Raw genomic sequence first — 16,892 nt, forward strand, 5'->3', positions numbered from 1 at the left:
AAAAGTTAAAAAATATTTTTAATAAAAATGGAAAATAAAAATAATTTTTTCTCTTTCCTTATTCAAGAATAAGAAAAGAAAAAGAAAAAAATGGAAAAGATGGACCAGCGAACAAAATGAAATATGATTGAAATTACATCTGTTTCCCCTAGAAGTCAAACTATGAAGCACTTTATAGTCCACAAACTAAGCAGGCAAAGAGACTTGTGGTGTTCCTCCTCAAGAAGGCGGTTGGCCCAGCTGGGCGGGGCTTTGTATAATGGCTCCATTCTCCACTAGATGGCGCTGCTTAGCTTATGGGGGTGGATTGTTGTGGTGTGTGTAGGCATGTAGGCAATGTGCAGGAGGGGTGAAAATGGAATCACCCAGCTACCCAAACTCTAGTATCAGAACTCTGTGCTCTCCCCAACTAGCAATTGCACACCCCTCCTTTGTCTCCAGCTTCCATCCACTCCCTGCTTTTACACAGTCTATGACCATACCATCAGGCTCTCAGGAGGCACCTCCGTCCTGAGTTTTATCTCAGTTGGGGCTGTGTTTCCCAACCCCTCAGTTGTGAAGGACTGCAGCTTTGACCTGTTCTGACACTCTGGGGGAGGGTCTTGCTGAGCAATGGCCAGGTTCCCTCCTGCCCCTAGGAATGTTCGTGGGACCGTGCTGCTGCCAATGCCCAGAGACTGCGCCTAGTGACAGCCCGCTCTATAAAAAGTTCATATGATCATGTAGCAGCAGAATTTCAGGGATTATGGCAAATCAAAACACACATCTTCCACCAGACTTCACTCTTAACGTCCTTAAGCACCAGTGAATGTGGTTGTTCTCCGGGGTCTGCTGGGACCTTTGCCTGTGGGGTGGCCACACAGCCTCTACCAAATGTCCTCTCAGCAGGGGAACTGCCCTCTCCCCATGTGGCCTGAAGAGCCCTTAGACCTTTCTCTCTGCTCCCAGAGATTTGCCCTTCCCACCAGAGCACTGCCAGGTATCAAGCTGTGGAGTTTCATACTCTGCACTCCCCCTGTTTTAATTAAGAGTCTTAATGGAATTTACACCCTCTTCTTTCTCCTTTTTCCCTTTTTTGTTCAGTCTTTTGCATACTCTTTCGTTTCTCTCTAACTCCTTTCAGGTGAGGGGGATGCTTTCCTGTACTCTCTCCCCACCCTCCATCTCCATCCTCTCTCTATCCTGTCTCTGCAAGCACAAGCAGCTCCCTTCCCTCTGTGGCTTCTCTCTCCCCCAGTTCACCTCTCTGCACCACATACCTGCTGACTTCTGTGGCTCAGGTAGAGCAGATTGTTGTGTTAATCCTCAAATCAGTTTTCTAGATGTGCCAGGTGGCTTAGTGTTGATCTGGGTGCATTTCAGGGATGAGAGATGCAAAAAAAAACCTTCCCCACTGTACTGACATCTTGGCCCTCTCATGGTAAAACCCTTCATAATGAGTCTATGAATTGCAGGGTTTCAACATCACTGAGGACTCAGACTTGAGAAGATGTTATTTCTGTTTTTTTCCTATTACTCTATAAGGAATAGATAAATTGCTGATCGCTGTGAAAGGTGGGCCCATGGGAGATATTGGCTGTGTTGACACTGGGATAGCAGGTGGGGGTTCTGACAGTACATATTTGGCACCTGTGACAGATGGGATCTATGCCACACTCAGGAGTCATTCCAGTGGTGATTGCCACAGGCTGGCCCATGAACCATAGGTGAGGCCTGCCCACACACCAGGATCTGGGCCTGGGTGAGACCAGGGCCTCTGTGACTGTTTCATGAGGGAGCAATTGGGTAAAGATGAGAGGCCCAGTTTGGAGTCCTGTTATATAGACAAGAGTTCCTGCACTAGTTTGGGGAGACTAAATATAATTATATAGGCAAATGGGCATGGAATGAGAGGCTGGTTCCTCACTTTGGCTGCACATTAGAGTCAACTGGTATTCAGGTTAATAGTGCTACATAATAAATCCACCCAAACTTAATCCTATAAAACAACCACCATTTTGCTATATCCATGAAATCTGTGGATTGGAATCTGGGTAAAGCTCAGCTGGTAGTTGTTTTGCTCTTGTGGCAGTTATTTCAGGTGGTGGTTGTGCTGGTTTGGAGAACCCAAGATGGTTCCACCCCCTTTGTAGTGTCTTAGTGGGGATGAGTGGGCCTATTGACCTGAGTGTCTACATGTGGCTTCCCTACCATGGTAGTCTCAGGGTTGCTGGACTGCATCAGAGTTCCAACAAAGCTGAGAGAAATGCATGGCCTTTATGATTTAGCCTTGGAAGTCACATAGCCTTACCTTTGCCACAGTTTATTAATTGAAGCACACATGCCTACTGAGACAAAAAGAGAGGGAAATTAGACTCCATCTTTATTTTTTATTTTTGGATTTTATTAAATCTTTTATTTTAATTCCAGTGTAGTTAACATACAGTGTTATATTAGCTTGAGGTGTACAATATAGTGATTCAACACTTCCATACATCACCCAGTGGCCACAACAAGTGCCCTCCTTAATCCCTATCACCTGCTTCAGCCATCCCTCCACTCATTTCCCTTCAGTAACCGTCTGTTTGTTCTCTATGGTTAAGAGTGTGTTTCTTGATTTGTCTCTATCTCTTTCTTTTTTTCCTTCGTTCATTTGTTTTGTTTCTTAAATTTCACGTGTGAATATAAACAGATGGTGTTTGTCTTTCTTTGACCAACTTATTTCCCTTAGCATAATACTCTCTAGCTCCAATGAATAACATTCCTGTGTGTGTGTGTGTGTGTGTGTGTGTGTGTGTGAGAGAGACACCTTATTTATCCATTCATCCATCAATGGACACTTGGGCTGCTGCCATAGTTTGGCTATTGTAAATAATGCTGCTATAAACATAGGAGTGACTGTATCCTCTCCAATAGTGTTTTTCTATTTGTTGGGTGCATAGCCAGTAACGCAATTACTGGATTGTAGGATAGTTCTATTTAAAATTTTTGAGGAATTTTCATACCGTTTTCCATAGTGGTTGCATAAGTTTGCATTCTCACCAACAGTGAACAAGCATTGCTTTTCTCCACATTCTCACCAACACTTGTTGTTTCTTGTGTTGTTGATTTTAGCCATTCTGACATGTGTGTGGTGATATCTCATTGTAGTTTTGATTTGCATTTCCCTGATGATGAGTGATGTTGAGCATCTTTTCATGTGTCTGTTGGCCATCTGTATGTCTTCTTTGGAGAAATGTCTATCCATGTCTTCTGCCCATTTTTAAATTTTTGCAGGGCATTGAGTTATATAAATTTTTTATATGTTTTGGATACTAACCCTTTATCAGTTATGTCATTTGCAAATATCTTCTCCTATATAGTAGGTTATCTTTTAGTTTTATTGATTTTTTCCTTCACTGTGCAGAGATTTTTATTTTGATATCATCTCAGTAGCTTATTTTTGCTCTTATTTCCCTTGCTGCAGGAGACATATCTAGAAAAATATTGCTGTGGCCTATGTCAGAGAAATTACTGCTTATGCTCTCTTCTAGGACTTCTATGGTTTCAGATCTCACATTAAGGTATTTATTCTGTTTTGAGTTTATTTTTGTGTATAGTGTAAGAAAGTGGTCCAGTTTCATTCTTCTGTATGTGACTCTCCAGTTTTCCCAATATCATTTGTGGAAGAGACTGTCTTTTTCCCATTGCCTACTCTTGCCTCTTTTGTTGAAGATTAAATGACCATATATTAGTGGGCTTGTTTCTGGGCTTTCTATCCTGTTCAGTTGATCTATGTGTCTATTTTTGTGCCAGTACCATACTTTTGTGATTACTACAACTTTATAGTATAACTTGAAATTTGGAATTGTGATACCTCAAACTTTGTTTTTCTTTTTCAAGATTGTTTTGGCTATCCAGGATCTTTTGTGGTTCTATACAAGTTTTAGGATTATTTGTTCTAGTTCTGTGAAAAATGTTGGTATTTTGATAAGGATTGCATTAAATCTGTAGATTGCTTTGGTTGGTATGGACGTTTTAATAACATTTGTTCTTCTAATCCATGAGTATAGAATATCTTTCCATTTGTTTGTGTCATCTTCAATTTCTTTCATCAATATGTTATAGTTTTCAGAGGACAGGTCTTTCATTTTCTTGGTTAAGTTTATTCCTAGATACGTTATTATTTTTGGTGCAATTGTAAATGTGATTGTTTTCTTAATTTCTCTTTCTGTTGCTTCATTATTTGTGTATAGAAATGCTACCAATTTCTGTACACCAATTTTGTGTCTTGTGACCTTACTGAATTTGAATTCATTTATCAGTTCTAGTAGTTTTTTGTGGAGTCTTTAGGGTTTTTATATAGAGCATCATGTTATCTGCAAATAGTGAAAGTTTTACTTCTTCCTTACCAATATGGATTCCTTTTTATTCAATTTTGTCTGATTTTTGTGGCTAGGCCTTCTAGTTCTATGTTGATTAAAGGTGGTGAGAGTAGAATCCTTGTCTTGTTCATGATCTTAGAGGAAACACTCTCAATTTTTCATCATTGAGTATATTATAGACTATCTTTAAAGAAATGCATTGTGGGCCACCTGAGTGGCTCAACTGGTTAAGTGTCCACCTTAGGCTGAGATCATGGTCTCATAGTTCATGGGTTCGAACCTCATATGAGGCTCTGTTCTGACAGCTCAGAACCTGGAGCCTACTTTGGATTCTGTTTCTTCCTCTCTCTCTGCCCTCCCCCTTCTGTAAAATAAATAAACATTTTAAAATTTTTAATAAAAAATAAAGGAGTGCATTGTCAAGGACACATTGTGGAAGAGCATGAGAGTTAGGTGGTACTGTAGCACCACCTTTGGAAATACAGTCAGCTATAACTGGGGAGCTTACTAAATAATGTCCAGGTTCAATGTGTTTCATGCGGGCTAGGGCTATGGTTTCCTACCTGGCAGACACTAGATTATTGGGAAGCTTTTAAAAATACCTTTGCCTAGGTCACACCTCTGAACAAGCAGATCAGAGTCTCTGGAAATGTGGGTTAGCCATCTGTAGGGCAGCCATCCAAGTTCCAAAAACACTAGAGAGTAAGGTGCACACACACAGACTCTCTAGGTGCTTCCAATGTGTATCCAGGATTGAGAACAATTGAGATAGAGCTTATGAACCTGGTCCATGAGTAGCTATGCAGTAGGACTGGAAGTGATTCTCTCTAAGCTTGGATGTTTTTATGCTTCTTGTATTTGCTCTATTTTCTTGTATTTTCTTCTTAGTTTCTCTTACTAGTTAGCATTGGAAGCGATACTTTTAGAGTTTGGCTGTGTCAGTAATCCTGGGGCCACAAAGAGAAAGGATTATCTTCACACTGAGGCTAGAGGCATGACTGGGCTCAGGCACAGTGGGCAATGAGAACAGAGTGAGGGGCAAAGGCCAGATCTGAGCCGTCCTGGTCAGCTGCTTCTCTGTGTCTGAAAGACCCCTCCCTACACTCTCTACAGAAAGGTTGAATATGATCTGGTCTAATTTTGAAGACAGGTGGCTCTCTTGCTTACTTTTTTGCTCTAGGGTAAGCTAACAACATGTATGAATATGTATGTTAAAGAACCTAGTAGAAACCTAAAGTATTGTGAGGCCTGAAGGCGGGCACAAGACTCATAATATTCGTCTGCAGTTTGATGAACAAGCTGTAAATTTCTCATGTTGAATATTCCCAGAGAAGGCCCTTTCAGAAACTTGCAGGACATCTACTGCAGCTTTAAAAATGAATTCTGATGGTTTAATTACTGATGGCCACCAGAGATTTTTTTAATGTTTATTTTTGAGAGAGAGAAAGCGAGAGAGAGAGTGATTAGGGGAGGGGCAGAGAGAGGGAGACAGAATCCAAAACACTCTGAACAGAGCCTGATGTAGGGTTTGAGCCTATAATCTGTGAGATTATGACTTGAGCTGAAATTAGACTCTCAACCAACTGAGCCACCCAGGTGCCCCCAGGGATCTTTCTTTAAAAAGTTTATTTATTTTGAGATAGAGAGAAAGAGAGAGAGAGAGAAAGCACGTGTGTGCACACCAGGCAGGGGCAGAGAGAAAGGGAGGGAGAACCCCAAACAGGCTCCGTGCTATCGGGGTGGAGCTTGATGCCAGGCTTGATCCCAGTCACCAAACCATGAGACCATGGCCTGAGCTGAAATCAAGAGTTGGATGCTTAACTGACTGAGCCACCCAGGCACATCCCCCCCAACCCCACCAGGGATCCTCAGGATAAACAGTATGGCTTTTGACTATATATTCCTTTATAAGTTACTCCAGGAAACATGTGTTTTTGACTGCTAAGTGAAATAAATACCTATATTTACTGCAAAACCCAAGATCTCGCACATAGTAGGTGCTAAATAAATATTTGCTTCATAAGCAAATGGGTAAATGAAATAGTAAATAATTCCACTCTTTTCCTGGTAGCTTTTTAAGCATACAATGAAATCAATTTTTAAAGGGATAAAAAAGTTGAAAACTTTAAGTAAACCTAAATTATTTGTTCTAAAAACCTAGAGGAAAGATAGGAGCCACTATAGAGGACTGCCTACCTGGCTTAACTAACTGATCCATCCATCCAAGCAGTTGGAGGATCTAGAGTTGGAAAGGGTTCAAGGATAATGCTGGCTTTGTTGTTGTGTTTGTTTTTAATGCATGGCCATAGCATTTGCTCTTGACATCTCAAGTGCAGGGATGTGAATCTGGGATTCTCTCCCAGCCACTCTTGGCTTCTTGTGAGTAATACCCTCACATCTCATTAGATGCACCTGCTACCATCTGGACCCGATTGACCTTGATCCTGAGCAGGCAGGAGGGGGTAGGTGAGCAGAGGGAGGTATATGATGACACTCTAGAAAGAAGCAGGCCTGCCTGTCCCTCAAGGGCAAAGGGGTTAAGGGTGTTGGCTTAAATTACAAGTGGCCTGGATTCAGGTCCCAGCTCCATGATTACTATGTCATTCTTGACAAGTCACTCAACCTCTCTGTACCCCAGGTTCCTCATTCATTAAATGGAGATCACTAAAGTTTATTTCAAGGGTTACTCTGGGGACTAAATGGGGCAAAGGATGCAAGCACTTAGCCTATACCTGGCACACAGTAAGGCCTCAGGAAATGTTAACTTAAAAAAAAAAAAAGCCAGGGGTGCTTGGGTGACTTAGTCAGTTGAACATCTGACTTTGTCTCAGGTCATGATCTCAGAGTCCATGAGTTTGAGCCCCACAACGGCCCCTGTGCTGACAGCTCAGAGCCTACTTGGGATTCTGTGTCTCCCTCTCTCTATACCCTTCCCTCCCATTGAAAATAAGTAAACACTGAAAGTCTTTATTTAAAAAAACCCAAAACCTCAGTTCTGTCCACTGCGCTCTCCTCTAGTCTATACTTTCTTTGATGCTTTAGGATCTCCTAATGTGGAAACAAGGAGTTTGAGGGTCATTGGAGTTTGAGGTTGGAGGAAGTCTTTGGGATCAGTCTGTCCCCCAACCCACCTGACTTAGAATTCCCTTTTCTGCTTCCCTGGTGGGTGGCCATTCATCCCTACTAGAACTTCACTTTGTGAAGCACCCCTTTTTGTTGTCCTCACTTCCAGAAAGGTTTATCCATGCACTGAGCTGAAATCTACCTCTTTTATAACCTCTATGTATAATTTTGAGCTTCACCCCCTTTTCATTCCATTCTCTTTTCCACATGACAGTCCAAAATTTTGACACAGCACTTTTCCCTTTGAGCATCTTTTATAAGCCGGCCTAATGTAATACTAGATTAATGTTTTATGTGTTTACTTTTTTTTCTTCCTGGCAGCTCTCCGAGAAACCAACTCTCCAAATTCTTAGTGGCTTAGATGAAGCTAAGCACCCCTACCTCACTTCTGAGTCCCAGATGTGGGCGTGTGACCCAGAGTACTCTACCATCCTGACTACAGTGATTGGCTTAGAAATTAGCAGATGACCCAAGCTGGACCATTTAGGGGTCTCCCCTAGAATTTTGCTGTAACTCTGGGAAAAGACAGGTTTTCTTTTCTTTGGCGTCACTGCTTCTATGGCTGATAAATGTATGGCCATCTTTGCCAACACATTAGGAGTTCTTGCTTAACAATAGATCCAAACACAGGAAAACAGAGTCTCCAGTTAGCATGAGATAATACTTCCCAATGACAGAATTTGAACCCAGGATCAAACTGTACTTGAAACTATCATGTTTTGAACATCCCCAGTTTTGTAGACCAAAATCTACACCATCCTTTTTTTCTGTTTAAGCTAGTTTGAGTTGGTTTTCTGTCACATGCAACCAAAAGTATCTTATCCAGGCAGGAAGTTCTTACAGCAGGACTCATAGAAATAACTTTGATGTTCTATCCTGGCTGCCTTTTCGTGGAGACCCAATACTTTGTCATTGTTGGCATATTAGAAGGGCTATTCATGCTCCACACTCTTTGAACCTCAGAGGCAAGGGCACTTGCCAGAACCTCCTAAACCTTTCTTCCAAACTATCTAAGTGGGCTAATCTGGGTCAGGGTATATCTCAACCAAATGTACAGCAGAAGCAACAACTCAGAAATGCTCTGTTTGATGACCAGGTCAGAGTCAGTAAAACAGATGTCAAAGGGTAGTGTTGCCTTACTCTTAGAGAGACAGGCACTAAAAGCTGTAGCAGAAGGCAAGAGAACCCCACTGTCTCAGGGAGGGGACGACCAGGAGAACGATTTCCTCCCTCTAACCTTTGGCCCACAGGTTTCCTGCAGAACTGAAACTTTGAAGAAATGCTCAGAGGAGGGACCTGGTCGTCGTCGTCGTCGTCGTCTTCTTCTTCTTCTTCTCCTTCTCCTTCTCCTTCTCCTTCTTCTTAGGCTCCACATCCGACATAGGACTTGAACTCATGACCCTGAGGTCAAGAGTCACATGAGTCAGCAAGGTGCCCCAAGGGACCTGATTTTCTAAATTTTTATTTTATAGAGGCAAAAAAATTTAAAGCGTGGAATGAGAAGTATAACAAAATTTCTATATGAACAAACACATAGTTCTCAAAAGAACCAACTCTCCAAATTCTTGGTGGCTGAGATGGGGCCAGCTGCCATTCAAACACTCATGATGTTAGTTTGCTTGGGCCACCGTAACAAAGAACCACAGACAGGGTGGCTTAAACAACAATTTATTTCTTCATTATTCCTGAGGCCAGAAGTCTAAGAGCAAGGTGTCAGCGGGGTTAGTTTCTTCTGAAGTTGGTCTCCTTGGCTTGCAGATGGCTGTTTCTCTGTCTGTGATGACTGTTTGCTAGTCTCCTCTTCTAATAAGGATCCCAGTCACATTACATTAGGGCCCACTCCATTGACCTAATTTGACCTTAATTGTTTCTGTGAAAACCTTATCTCTAAATACAGTCACATTCTGAGGTACTAAGGGTTAGGACTTCACAATATGAATTTTGGAGGACAGAGTTCAGCCCATAGCACTCACCAACAGTAATCTCTACATGCTCCAGCCATCAACTATGCAATGTTTTTGGAAATTCAGAATCTTGATCATTCCTATGGTTTTTAAGCAATGAGATGAACAGGCTGTCTTTATCAATCATGCAGAACCTCACTGCTTCCTCAGAACAGATACACAGCAAAGTTACATAAAGACCTGGCGGCAAAAGCAACCCCAAGTGTGTCTGCTGAGAGAAAGAGAGGGGCCAATTTTCCTGCAACAGACTAGGCTTACCTTGGCTGAGAATCCAGTAAAAGCCTAGACCTCATCCTTTCCCAGCATGGCACTCTTGCACCCCAGGGACCAGGGTGTACAAGGGGCCCTGGCAAAAACAAGAGGTTCACCTAAATCACTCCTCCTTACTAAATATCCGTTTCCAGGGAGCCAGTTATGTGAGTTCAGTTCTAGGCACATTTTAAAAGCAATGAGGTGGAAGAATGAGGAAAGAAAAGGCATGGGTCCTCTCTTTGATTTTTGCAACAACTTGCAGATTTGTCAGGCTGTCCAGATAAAAAATACATTCTTAAATAATATACAACACCAGTGATATAACACAGTAGTTTATTTTTGCTTGAAAAATTACAATTGAGAATGGCATTGGAGTCAAGGGCAACTGAAGTCGTATTTTAAATGTGTCACAGGAGGTGCCATTTAAAGTAATTTTATAATGGATCGTTATTTTTTAAATCAACTAATTGTCACTATTTTGTTGGTTAAAGACTTTCTAATTTTCATGTTAAAACATTGTCTAGATGAGCAGGAAGAAAAGAAATAACTAAACTGTGTTAGTTCTAAGCTGGCCCCTGTCTGTCTCTCTTCTTTCCCTCATTCAACACCCAGTATATTTTTGTTTTGTCCTTACAATAGCGAGAGTTCATTTCCACCTTGGGGACTTTACCCTTTTGGTACCCTCTGCTTCTTTCATATTTTTTGGTGGCTTACTCATTTTGTCATTTGGGTCTCAGCTCAAATGTCACATGTCCTGAGAATGGCTTTCCCACACCCCACTCAAATCCCAATGTATTTCCTACCCCAGTGATTCTCTAAGTATAATTCTCCCTCAATAGCAGCCTCACTTGGGAGCTTGTTAGAAATGCAAATTCCCAGTCCCCACTCCAGATCAGCTGGATGTGGGACTCAGAGTGTGGCCCAACAATGTGTGATTCAAAAAGTCTCCCAGGTGAGCTCATGCACACTCATATTTGAACCACTGCTCTGCTCAATTCCTTGCAGTATTTTTTCCACAGCTCCCATCTCAGAAATTATCTGATTTCTTTCTCTCTTTCTTGCCTATGTACCCTTACTAGAATCAAAGAACCACAATGAATGTGAAAGCCTCTTTTGTCTTCATCATTGCTCTCTGCCCTGAACAGTGTATGGCTCAATATATAAATATTGGTTGGATAAACGAATGAATGATTAGATGGAAAGGCAATATGGAGACTCTAGAGTTGGACAGTGTGGGCTGAACCCCTATTCTGCTATTTGCCAATTGTGTGACTAAGTCATCCATGCTTCCTAAGAAACTTTCCTCCTCTGTAAAATGAGGGTAGAAATAGGACCTGTCTGAAGGTTGCCCAAAGATAAAATGAGATAAGTTATATTAAGTGCTTCATATGTGCACAATAAACATTTATCATCATCATCATCATCATCATCATCATCAATCATTTTATTGGCTAGTACCCTCCTTCCTAAAGTATCCAGAACAAAGGAGCTCCAAGGGGATGAGAGGTTCAAGGAAAATTTTCAAGGGAAAGAGGGAGAAGTTGGACAGATGGGTCAAAGGAAATTATTTGTAGGCAATGGGAAAGGGTGGACTATGTTCTTGAGAGCTCTAGGACCCATGGGAACAAAGAAGCAGGATATTTGGTAAATGGAGCCTGATGAATATGGAGAGAGAGCCAGCTCTCAGAAGCCCGTAGCTCTGAGGATCAGAAACTGGATCCTGAGCATGGGAGGGAGGCTCTGGAAAGTTTTGGCAGGTGCATGGCCCCAGAACTGCTTGCTGTCTCCCCCATGAATATCTCTTCTGAACAAACACAAGGCTCACTTGTATCTTCCAAAGATTACTTGCTGTTTAGAGCAGCAAAGAGACCTGTCTCCCACCCCTTTTGTATTCTTCCTCACTCAAGAGGGGTTTCTGCTCAGGGTTGACTTTATTTAAAGTTGCCTTTAAAACTGTTGTTCTCCATGGCAACTAGAGAAATAGAGTGAAGAGCTTCTCCAGAATCCCCAGGTTTCTCCACATCTTCAAATTTGTTTCAATTACTGAGGAAAAATGGCATGGCACAAACAACAACTCATTTTTCTTTCTAAATTCCAAGGCCTGATGCAATATGTTTTCAACAAGTACTGTGGTAATGTGTTCTAATTTAATAAAAACTCTGCAGATCGCAAAATATGGACATCCAAAAAGAGTGACTGCTTATAGTATTGAAGATCCCTTTCTTTTTTAAAAAAGGATTTGGAGCAGTACACTACACCTTTAAAAAGTTAGGTTTCCCTGGCTTGTGCATTTGAAATGCATTTTACAAATGCTCAACTTAGAATTATTGGGAATATGTTGCCTCCAAAGCGAGGCCACCCAGCAGGAGGTTCAATAGGAATGGTTTGCTTGGTAGAAGGGTTCTGCATGTCCCCATGACAACAAAAGTGCGGGGAGGGTCCCATCTGCTCTTTCTAGAGTTCCTCTCCAATCCCAGCTCTCTCTGGGGTTGGGGGTTTTTGGTGATGAGGTCAGTCAGAACCAGTTTCCCTGAATCCTGTGAGACTTGTTTTGGGAAAGGCTCTACTAACATATAGAATAAACTCTTTCTTTGATCATCTTTGAAGTTTTTCTGGATGCTGCTTAACTCTGGATTAATAGTATGGTTTTACATAAGGGCATAGCCTGTTCCAGAGTGCAGGCAGCAGAGTTTCCCAGAGATCCACAGAGCTAGGCCTTGCTAATGGAAGGCCAGAGACAGACCGGATCCTGTCCTTTCTATTCCAGCCAGCTGAATCTGTGACAGCCACCCTTACCGGCCTTCAATATTCCAGTCTCTAAACCTTTGCTGACATCACACTCCTGTGCTAGGAGCTCTTTCTGCTCAGGCCCTGTGACCTTTCAAGGACCCATCACAATATTTCAGACCTGGAAAAAAAATGAATTGGCTCCTAAACATGAGGATTAAACATTGAAGTTGAAATAAATATTTAATTAAGAGTCTGCAAAATGTAACATGATATCAATGAGTCAGCTGCTACTCAACTCAAGCCCTATATGATTACATAAAAATGTAGCAGTTTAAATCATGAGAAAGGATTTATAAGTTATAAGAAAACTCCAAACTGGAATTATAAAAATTATACAGCAAAAATTTATATATTCTGTGGGACGGGAATATGTTTTAATGTGTTTGCTGTAAAGTGAGACAAAGTTGGACCCTGAAGTCCTGGACAGGGGCCTGGCACTATTACTTAGTAACTTTGCAATCTAAGGCAATCAGTAAAAGTCATGGAACAATGTTTGCCCATTTGCAAAATGAATTTTTTTTCTAATAGTTTATTGTCAAATTAGTTTCCACATAACACTCAGTGCTCATNGCAAAATGAGTTTAAATGAGATCAAGGTAATTTGTAGATGTAGTAGTGCCAATGAAATTATGTGTTATTTTTACTTGTGAAGAATCTAAGGCAGGTTTGTAGAAAAAAGGAAAAGTATTCTCACATGATGACAGGCTTACTATCTATATTTGATTCTCTTTTGGTGATAGGCAGGCAGGTGGGGGCAAGGGACCTCTTTTGCACACCCCAAGGAAATTCTGATGGGTCTGGGGTCGTCTGAAGAATAATGGAGAGTTTTTTTCCTTTATAGACATCTGTTGAAAAGAATATTTATATATTCCTTATATTCCTGGTCTGGTTTGCAAAGACATTCCATTGGTAACCTTAACCTGGCGGCATGTATTTCCAGGCCCCCCGGAAAGAGAAATCCACACTATGTCCCCCTCAGGAAATATCTCTTTTGTATGGCCAGTGCCCATTTCATGGCAGAAGCCTGCATGTGGCAGGGCTGTATGTACCATAACTATGAGAATCTTGGGGAGGAGCTTGCTGCTGGCATGGATGTGCATCGCATGGGCACCATTTCAATCTCAGGCCAGGCCCTAATTGATGGCAACAACTCAGATAGCCTGGTTGCAAAGAAAATGCTGTAAAATCTCTGTATACCGAGACTGATTGGTTGATTGATTGATCCTTAAAATTTATCTATTTTTGAGAGAAATAGAGAGAGGGAGGGGCAGAGAGACAGGGAGAAAGAGAATCCCAAGCAGGCTCTGCACTGTCAGCACAAAGCCCAATATAAGGCTCAATCCCAGAAATCATGAAATTAGGAGCTGAGCTAAAATCAAGAGTCAGACATTCAATTGACTGAGCCATCCAGGCACCCTAATACTGATTTATTCAAAAACAGTTCCAAATTCAGAGCAGTTCCAACCCTGCAATCAGTTGTGTACTGTATTATCCAGTGAAAAGTGTTGAAAAACTCTAAATCTGATTAATCTTTTCCCCCCCGGGTTTCTTATACTCAGAAATATTCCGGTTTTTGAGATTTACTTAAGAAGGACTTTTTGAGGGTTCCTAGGGTAGGTATTTGTATTGGTAGTTTGATATTCTTGCCTCTTGATCCCTAATTGCTTTGCCTGCAGCCTATGCTGTCAACTTTGGTTTAAAGACAGACTTCTAAAAATACATTGTGTTTGTGCACCGGAATCTCCAGGCCTGTGCACACACTCTGTCCCACCCTGGTCACCATCTTGATCATCCTCACTGATACATGTTTTGCTCATCCCTTGAAGCCTAGCCAAGGACTACCCCTCTCATAAGACTTGCCTGGGCTACCTCAGACTGCAGGGGCCTTTCCTTCTAACTTTAATGACTCTCACCACTTATTTAGGATTTACATTTTTCTCTAGATGCAATTCAGCATTGCTTGTAATCTCATGTGTGACAGATTCTGGAGAAGATATATCGACAAACAAGCCAAGCTTCCTCCCTTGAGGACATCTAGGTACATGTTAGGAGTTGGGAGAGGCCCATGAAAGATGAGGGCATGGAGGAGGAGGGTAGAGATTGACCCTGAGGAGGTGGCCATGGAAGGCTGCCCAGAGGTGGCAGCCTTCTTGCTGAGTTTGTGGGGAAGATAGCAGGGAGAAAATCCAAAGCTACAGAGAGATGGAAAAGTTTGAACTTCTCATGGGACAGAGAAAGATGACTGTGGTTTAGTTGTAGTTGTGGAGAGCACATTCCCTGGGGCCAGACTCTCAGGGCTGGAGTCCTGGCCCCTGCACCTACAAGCTGTTGTGAATGTGAACAAGTTACTTAACCTCTCTGGGCTTGTTATCTCACCTGAGCAGTGAATAATAGTGGTATGGACCTCTTAAAGTCATTGTGAGAATGAAAGGTATAAAGTGCACAGAACAGGGCCTGCCATATGGTCACAGGATCAGTGAAGATGAGCTGTTCTGGGGAAGAGCAGAGACCCATGGGGAGATGCCACTGGCAAGGGTTCAAAATGAGATGGAGCTTGTATGCCATGTGTGGTGGTGAGTTGAGGCTTTATCCTTTGGGCAGTGGAATCTTGAACTATAACTTGTATGTTCATAAGGGTGTGATTTATCTTAGTTAAAACTAAAGAGAAGAACTGTCTTATACTTTCTTGTATTCTCTACGGCACCTAGAATAGTTCCTGAAACTCAATAAATACTTGTTGAATGAAACAATGAATACTAGGCTAAAAGATCCTCGTTTCTGTGTACACGGTATCAATACACTACATTTTACTTCAGTGTTCACTGAAGCTCTCCTTCTGTGTTTAATACCCTTTACTTCTTCCAGACTCTCACATCTATGAACTTACTCTTCTCCTTCACTGTGATCTTTGGCCTTTCATCCTTCTATTCTCCTAGGGCATTTGACTAACTGAGTTTATGTCTACCTGAATGTCTGCCTCAGGAACTGCAATTTTAAGAATGTGTGATTTCCTTTTCCCACCCCTCCCTGACAGCCCTCAAGAGTCCTGACAAACCACTCCCCATCCTCGGTCATTACTGTCCTCCACATCTCTCACTCTCAGCCTCCTACACACTGCAAGAGAAGCCACTACATTTAGGACTTACTAAAACCTGGTGTTGTCTACTGGGTCCTGAGTGCTGCCAGGCAGTCATTTGTTCTGTTAAAACTTTAAAAAAATGAAATATTACAGACATTTACAAAGAATATACAGCTCAATGAATTTTTGCAGAGTTAACCTCCAACTGATCATCGCTTGAGTCAAAAACTAGAATGTTTCAACACCCCTAAAGTACTCCTCATGCCACTCCTGATCACTAGTACTTTGTCTTTTTCTGAAGTAAACGCTATCCTAAATGTCACAGTAATAATTTCCTAGCCTTTCTTCATGCTTTCACAACTTAAACATCTACTATTAAACACTATAATTTAATTTTGCTCATTTTCTGAACTTCACATAGGTGGAATTATACAGTATATATATTGTGTGTATTTGGCTTCTTTGACATATTATTATGTGTATGAAATTCATGTCAATGCATGAAGCTGTAGTGCGTTCATTCTTAGTGTTGCATATTATTTCATTATATAAATATACCATAATTTTTTATTATTTTTATTAAGGTATAATTGACTAATTGACATATAACATTATACTAGTTTCAGATGTACAACATAATATTTTGATATTTGAATATAATGTGAAATGATCACCACCACAAGTCTAGATAACATTTAACACCATACCTAGCCATGAAAATTTTTTCTTTTTTTCTTGTGATGGGGACCTTTAAGATTTGCTCTCTTGGCAACTTTCAAATATGCAATACAGTATTACTATCGTTAGCATGCTGTACATTACATCCCCATGACTTAATTAACTTATAACTAGAAGTTTGCACCATATTATTCCCTTCACTCATTGCACCCTACGCGGTTTGCATAATTTCTTTATCCTTTCTGCAATTGTTGGATACTTGGGTTCTTTCCCATTTGGGGTTTCCCATTTGTTAATTTGAACAGTACTGCTGTGGACATTCTTATGTGTGCATATCTTTTGGTGCCTATCTGCAGCTATTTTTGTTAGGAATTCCACCCAGGAGTGGAATTCTGAATCATGGAATATGAGAGAGAGAATCAACTAGCTCCCAATTTTGTAATTGGAATTTACACACATCCACCATCCCCAGCAGTGAATGAATGTTCTAGTGTTCCATATCCACACTTACATTTGGTTTTGTCAGTGTAGGGATATCTCAATGTTTTTTTAAAATTTTTTAATATTTATTTATTTTTGAGAGAGCGAGTGCAAGCAGGGGTGGGGCAGAGAGAGAGAGAGAGAGAGAGAGAGAGAGAATCCAAAGCAGGCTCCAGGCTCTGA

The 16,892-nt window shown here is 41.3% G+C and overlaps 1 long non-coding RNA gene across 1 annotated transcript in view; it reads left to right on the plus strand.

Moving 5' to 3' along the window:
- The window catches only part of LOC144219341 (uncharacterized), a 91,308-nt gene that overhangs the window by 61,451 nt on the left and 12,965 nt on the right, over positions 1–16,892 (plus strand). The window lies entirely within an intron of this gene.

This window comes from Crocuta crocuta, unplaced genomic scaffold (assembly GCF_008692635.1).
Source record: "Crocuta crocuta isolate KB4526 unplaced genomic scaffold, BGI_CrCroc_1.0 scaffold118, whole genome shotgun sequence".
Lineage (NCBI taxonomy): Eukaryota > Metazoa > Chordata > Mammalia > Carnivora > Hyaenidae > Crocuta > Crocuta crocuta.